The sequence below is a fragment of the Hyperoodon ampullatus genome, assembly GCF_949752795.1.
Source record: "Hyperoodon ampullatus genome assembly, chromosome: 5".
Classification (NCBI taxonomy): domain Eukaryota; kingdom Metazoa; phylum Chordata; class Mammalia; order Artiodactyla; family Ziphiidae; genus Hyperoodon; species Hyperoodon ampullatus.
Window position 1 is genome coordinate 76,275,781 of NC_136918.1, and position 7,330 is coordinate 76,283,110.

A 7,330-nucleotide genomic window follows, 5' to 3' on the forward strand; every position below is an offset into this window, starting at 1 on the left:
AAGGAGCTTTGCTGTCCGGGAACATGTCACCAGTGCTGGGGGGTGACAGGCATCCTGAGTGGCTCCACTGAGAGGTGTTCTGGGGAGCTGGCGCCTGGGGCCCCTAGACCTCTCCCCATGCGCCTCTGCTGACTTTGCTGGGTTCTTTGCCCAAAATAAACCAAAGCCATGAGTCCTCCTAATGAATCATCAAACCTGGGGGTGGTCTTGGCTACCCCCATCCACCTAGCAAAGCAAGGTGACCATTGACTCTTGCCAGCTTTCCCTCCCTTGAACACAGAAGTGCCTACACCATTGTTTTCTACAAAAAGGTGCCTGTTACCAGCACTCACTCTCACCAGCTTGGCATCTAGGACAACTGTATACCACCGACAGCACGCATTACCTTCTATCTCTTTCCATGCGGTTGTGCCTCTCCCTCCGCTGGGACCTGCCCCGTGGGGGCCCGCTCTGCCTCTGCTCCCCGAGGGCGGCCTGGGGCGACTCCACCGACGGCCAAGCACCCTGCGCTGCTGTGGAGCCTTCACCCACATTCCGGAGCTCTCCAAGGGTTCTTCGTTCTATGTTTGTGTCCAACTGACGGATCCTACTCCGACTCCTCTTATTTATTGCTTGTTTACATAGCGCTTCTTCTTTGCAAAAGAAGGAAAAAGTGGTATTTTAATTTTTTGATTCTTCTAAACTTACCCTCGTGAATGCTGAATATATTTTTTGGTATTTTCGATCCAAGATATAAACATCAATGGGTAAGGAGCACACAGAACCAAACAAGAAGCACTCCAAAATTCCATACAAACATCCGGCACAAGGCTCTAGGTTTCAAACTATACAACGGAACATAAACTAAATTAAAACACCCCAGAGGGCTTTCCTGGTGGCGCAGTGGCTGAGAGTCCGCCTGCTGATGCAGGGGACACGGGTTCATGCCGCGGTCCGGGAAGATCCCACATGCCGCGGAGCGGCTGGGCCCGTGAGCCATGGCCACTGAGCCTGCGCGTCCGGAGCCTGTGTTCCGCAACGGGAGAGGCCACAGCAGTGAGAGGCCCACGTACCGCAAAAAAAAAAACCACCCCAGGTATTATGTAATCAATACAGCTTATACAGCAATACAATCAAAAGTCCCCCTTTTAAATCAAGACCCATTTTAACTGTCATCTATGAATAAAAAAACCAAGAAGTTGTTTGATTTTTCTGATATTCAGAAGGGGAAAAAAAAAACAAACCTAGAAATAGTTTCTCCAAAAGATTTTCTTGATATGCAATTATTCTAAGATGACAACTGATATTCTAACTGCAATGCTCAGAAGAGGACAGAACCTAAGTGGTTTAGGATTAAACACGCCCTCACCTTAAAAGTGAGATTCCCCCCACAAAAGGAGTCATCACGTCATAGCTTTGACCTGTGCTACAGAAATATGTCAAATTTCTATCACAGTACAGCAGGCGTCTAAGAAGTACCTGTGGTGATGTGCATTCCCGAGGTACCGTACAAAGCCAAACCCTCTACGGTGAAAGAATCACTTAACACACATTTCAGAATGGTGATAACTTTGCAAAACACATAGAGAGGAATTCACAAGTATTGGTAATATTTTGGTTCTTCAGCTGAGTAGTCAGTACAGGGACTATTTTAATTTTAACCTTTATACCTTACAAATGCTAACATATACTTTCACGAGCAATGTCATAAGAACAATGGAAAATTAATCACTGGCGTGGGAGAAAGAAGGAGAGCTCCATCCCTACCCTGTCTTTATCAGCTCTTGAAAAGCTGAGTGTGAGGTGTGTTATTGTTGGATAACTCGAAAAAGAATGTTTTCCAGGAAAAACGGATTGAGGGTTAACATCAGGGGTAAGCAAAGTTTGCCTTCAGAAGTTTCTTTCTTTCTAAGACTTTCTGTATCACCTTATGGCCTCTTGCTCCCAACTCAATCCTTTGCCCATCTGCAGATGGTCCCCTAAAGCTCTGAGCGGATTTCAGACTCCTGCCTCACTCATGAAGTATGAAATAAGAGAAAAAAAAAACAAAACCCTAAATTTGCTGTAACGAAAATGTACCTAAGTCTATCATGTTTCTGTTTAAGGAGGTTACTGTTAAGAAAAAGCAGCCCCTAGGGCCTCCCTGGTGGCGCAGTGGTTGAGAGTCCGCCTGCCAATGCAGGGGATACGGGTTCGTGCCCCGGTCTGGGAGGATCCCATATGCCGCGGAGCGGCTGGGCCCGTGAGCCATGGCCGCTGAGCCTGCGCATCCGGAGCCTGTGCTCCGCAACGGGAGAGGCCACAACAGTGAGAGGCCCGCGTACCGCAAAAAAAAAAAAAAAAAAAAAAAGAAAAAGCAGCCCCTAAACTCAACGTTTCCAGGCCAAGTATAAACGTGATGTTCAAAATTCGCAAGGATGTTCCAAGTGAGGTGACTGGGCAGAGGGACAGAAGGATTCCTAAGATGCAAGTAGGCTTCCGAGATCCTTTCATTTCTTTATAAACCACCTCTCTCCCCGCCCCCACCCGTGGCCAAAAAAAAAGGGGGGGCAGAGACATCAGGCAGGAGGAGAAAGCACCTGCCAGCTTCTGTTTTATCGCTTACCTCCTACTTTAATCCGAACCTGCTCAGGCAAAGCTTTGTTTCTACTACCCAAAGTCTGTTTAGTGGATTCAATTTACTTCTGATAACAGAAAGAAAACGCTCTCGGCAATCCAATATCCTGATGCTTGGTAGCTTCAAGTACAGAACGTGAGTTACTACAACTCTGGAAAACAATGAAGCAACAGGGACGTTATCAACAGGTGACAATCTCCTCTCTACGCACAAATAAAATGCATTTTAATAGAAGTAATGTCAAAGTTATTCACATGAACTTGAAGAACTTTAGGTGCACTAAGGATTTTTAAATATCCCCGAACCACATAAATACTCTCGATTTTAACAAGTTATCGAGCTCAATGAAAGACAAAAACATCCTTGGGACCTAACTAAAATACAAGTTATCCACTTAACACAAAAGAGCAAAGCTTCGCAAATCATTTTCCCTACCTGTGTTTGTGAAAGATTAGAATTTCCACTAGTAGAGCAACTATTTGCAGTTAACAGAGGGTATGTAAATTGAAGAGCAGTAGTTGCAGCAGCTGTTTTATTTTTCACTCATGTTCTACATTTGTTTTGTTGCTGATGAAGTGGAACACTCATTAATCCGGATGGATGGCGAATAAGAGTTACCAAACTGCCAAGACAAAAGAAACCCAGAAACACATGAAGAGTATGTGGCAGGTAAGTTTCCTGAAACACCACAATCACGATCACACTCTAATGGCTAACATTTGATTTTCTGGATAGGAACTCGAATCTATTACCATGAATGCCCCCCATCATGGAAATCTCTACAAAACAATTATCAGCTAGTGTTGGAGGGGACAAGTTCAAACTTTCTTCCTCACATTGGAAGGTGTGGCTGTGTGTCATCTTTTACTTACACCTCCCTTCCCATTACACTTCTGACACCAATCTCTGTGTTTTTTTGGCCATCCTCCAAAATCTGACGACTATGGGCAAAATGGGGAAAACTACAGGGTGGGTACAGACGGAAAGCTGAGGAGACACCCTAGCAGACAGGCTACTCCTCTCCGATAGTTGTTGCTGCGAGATCACTTATGGGCTGGCAGTCTGGCTGAAGGATGAAGCTGCATTTTACACTCAAAGCCTCACAACATGACGCCTGTCCTCCCAGGGGATGCATCTGTGCAAGATCAGGTCAGCCTCAACCTGAGTCAACAGAGGGGGAAGCAGAGGTCTCTCCTGACATTTAGGTGGGTGATTTGGGGACAAAACCTTTGTTCCTCAGGAACACGTGTGCACTTACCTCAACTCATCTCTCTTCCACATGCAGACGCAGCGCGCACACCGCAAAGGTAATGCTGCAGGCTGTGTACTTAATATCTGCTTGCTGTGCCTGCACAGAGCACACAAACTTTCAGCTCAGCCTCCACACCCACTGAGGTCTGCTCCCTGTTAAGATGCAAGCTGCAGTGAGGCCCCTGTCCTCTGCAGAAAACCCGGGTCTACATCCAGACCGAGGCTGGTGCTTCTCTGCACAGGACCCTGGTCTACACCCGGACCCAGGCTAGTACCTCCCTGCAGAGGCCCCTGGTTCCACCCGGATACAGGCCGCTGGCCTCTGCTGAGGACCCTGGTCTACACCCAGACCCACGATGCTGCTTCTCTGCAAGGACCCTGGTCTATACCCGCACACAGCCTGCTGCTTCTCTGCACAGGACCCTGGTCTACACCCTGATCCAGCCGGGCCCGCTCCCTGGGGGATGCACCCACTTGTTGAGCGCCATGCCAGGCTCGGGGGGATCCGCACCGCGCGGGGCTGGCGGGGGCTCGGCTGCTATGCTGTTGAAGCCGTCCTCCAGGCGGACGCGCACCGCCCACTTGGCCCGCACCTCGGTCGCGCCCTCCACGTTCTCCTTGCCGGCGCCATCGGGCGCCTTGGGCCGGGGTGCGCCGGCGCCCGGCCCGTCGGCGCCCGCCGTCTTCTCGGCGGCGCGGGGCGCGCCCGCCTCGCTCAGCAGCATCATGCGCAGCTCCTGGAAGTCGATGTGGCCCAGGAACTGGTTGGCGCACGCGAAGCCACCATCGGCCAGCGCAGGCGGCACAGCACCGGGTACACGGGCGGCGCGACCCCGCCTCCGCGTCCACGGCCGAAGCGAAGCCCCACGCCGATGCGCCCGACGCCGCCGCCGCCAGGAAGCAAGAGTTGAGGCGCGTCTCGAGCTCGCCGTCGGCCGCCGCCGCCTCCATGTGCGAGTAGAGGATGTGCTGCAGCTGCATGTACTCGATCTCCGTCATCTCCACAAGGCTCAGCTCGCTGGTCCTGAAATTCAGCCCCGCCTCGCCCAGCGCCGCGTCCGCGCCCTCGGGGCCCGCCGGCCCGCCCGCCTGCGGCGGCTCCTGCTGCCCGGGGCCCGACATGCCTGCGCCAAAGGCGTGAGGCGCGCGGGCGGGCCTGCTGCGCCAGGCCGGGCGGTCGGGTACACAGAAACCGACGGCCGCGGCGGGCCTGCGTCGCCCGCCCGCAAAGGCGGAACCTCCCCGGCCCCACCCCGCCGCGCCCCGCCCCGCCCGGAGGCCCCACCCCGCCCCGCCCGGAGGCCCCACCCCGAAGGCGGGCCACACCCACCGCCCGCCCCGCCCCCGCCGCGGCGCCCCGTCCCGAGCTGCGCGCCCATGTTGGGGACGCGGGGTTCTGGTGGCGGGGACGCGGCGCGCGGGTCCAGGCCTTCCAAGTCCAGTGCCTGAGGGCCCAGACCACCCGGGTCGAGTGTCCGCAGGGCCGGGCCGCCCGGATCCCAATGTCCAAGGGGCCAAACGCCCGAGTCCAGTGTCCGAGGGTCAGACACACCTGGGTCGAGTGTCCGCGGGGCCGCCCGGGGCCTGGCCGGGTATCAGGGCGCATGCAAGAGACACCTCTCTAGGTAACGCTTCACCACCAGTCCACGTATCCACGGGGTGCCCTGCGGTCCCCCCCTTCTCGGGACACGAGGCCTGCAGTAAGCCCGAACAGTAGACAGGTGAGACAGCGGCCCCAAATACAGGTGTGACAAGGCAGGCTGTACGTAGGTGAAAACTCAGGCAGGTAAATCAATACACGTGGTGCACGGTTCCTCCTACAACCGGCAGGGCTCGTGTAATCAATGCACTGGACAAACACTGGCCACTGATGAGCTGGAATGCACGTGCCATGTGGGTTCATCCTTTTAAAGTGCGCTCTTCAGTGGTAGTGGGTTCACATGCCATCACCACAACCAGTTTTCGAACATTTTCATCACCCCAAAGAATCCCATACCCATTAGCACTCCCTAAACACTAACCTTCTTTTTGTCCCTATGGGTTTGCCAACCCTGGGTACGTCCTATAAATGGTATCATAGAATACGTGGTCTTTAGAAGAATTCGTTTTGCAGGCTCAAAATGATGACTGTACCCACCTCTCACCCTTACCCCCATCTCAACCAGTGGCTGTTTTCTGTATGGGAACCACGTGCTTTAAAGAAAGGCCTGTGATTTAGGCACAGTTTTCTTCCATCAGGCTCTGAATCGCTCATTCTGTCAGAGCTCAGACATCTATGGAGTGCTATTCATTTCTTCTGCAGTCTCTTTTCTTTGAACAATATAAGATCATCCTGCACTTCCCTGGAGGACCAGTGGTTAAGACTCCGTGCTTCCACTGCAGGGGGTGCAGGTTCAATCCTTGGTAGGGGAACGAAGATCTCACATGCCACGTGGCACAACCAAAAAACTTTCAAAAAAAAAAGGAAAAACACAAAATATATATAAATTTGCTTTTCTTTTTGTCGACTTAATATGTCCCCAGTAGGATAATGATGGACCACTTACTCAAGAAAAGGTATCAAGTGTGGGGGGGAAAAAAAGAGCACTTTTTCTCACACCTAACATAAAAATTAGTTTCAGATCATCGAAATACCTACATTTAAAAAGAAAATTATACAACTACTAAATATATAGGATGATATCGATAAAATCTTTGAGAAGATTCTCAGCGTGACATCAACACAGACCGTAATGTGCACAGGTTCGCCCTGGGGATCTTGTTTAAAAGCAGATTCTAATTCAGCAGGCCTAGGTGGGACCCGGAATGCCACCTTTCGAAGGAGGCCCCAGCTGACGTGTGTGCAGCTGATCAGTTGACCCCACTTTGAGCAGCAAAATCACGCAGTATGGTGAAATTTACAATGTTTAAAAGAAAATAAAATCAAGATTATATGCGACTTGGTTTTTCGCTTATTGGAAATAAAGACCTTTGGCACCTACATTGTCTTCTGTGTTTCTTGATTTGGGCGGATTCCTTGCAGATAACAGTTTTTGAGCCCTCTTTTATTTAGACATGAAACGTGAGAATGATCTGGCTTTAGTGGGACTTATTTGATAAATAAAATGTGAAGAAAATATAAAACATGTTTTTTTCAAACTCTAAACGTGGCTCCAAGTGGTTCTGGTGTAGCCCTCCAGGGGTAGCCCTCCTTAGCTGAGGACCCTGGCTGTAGGGTCAGGCAGAGCCCGGCGGGGCAGGTCAGGGCGGGAAAAAGGCCCCACCTGGGCTCCCCTGAGCTAAGAACTAAACATGCAAAAAAATCAATAAATGAATAAGTAAACAGCATCATGGACCGATGGGAAGGGCTGGCTTTCGAGAACAGGAGGAGCTGCTCTGTGGACAGGCCATCGTGCAGGGGGAGACCCCCAGTGGGTGGCAAAGGCAGTTTAGTGGCTCCGGACTAACGGCCAGAGACCCAAGCACAGCATCCACGTGAGCCTC

At 51.5% G+C, this 7,330-nt stretch overlaps 1 pseudogene across 1 annotated transcript; it reads right to left on the bottom strand.

Annotated features, from left to right (window-relative positions):
• Nucleotides 1-381: 381 nt before the first annotated feature.
• Nucleotides 382-4,969, bottom strand: LOC307053474 (transcription factor-like 5 protein; annotated as a pseudogene). The gene is made up of 4 exons: nt 4,322-4,969; nt 3,032-3,218; nt 2,585-2,747; nt 382-632 (listed from the first exon to the last, which is right to left on the bottom strand). The product of its transcript is annotated as a transcription factor-like 5 protein (transcript).
• Nucleotides 4,970-7,330: the final 2,361 nt, after the last annotated feature.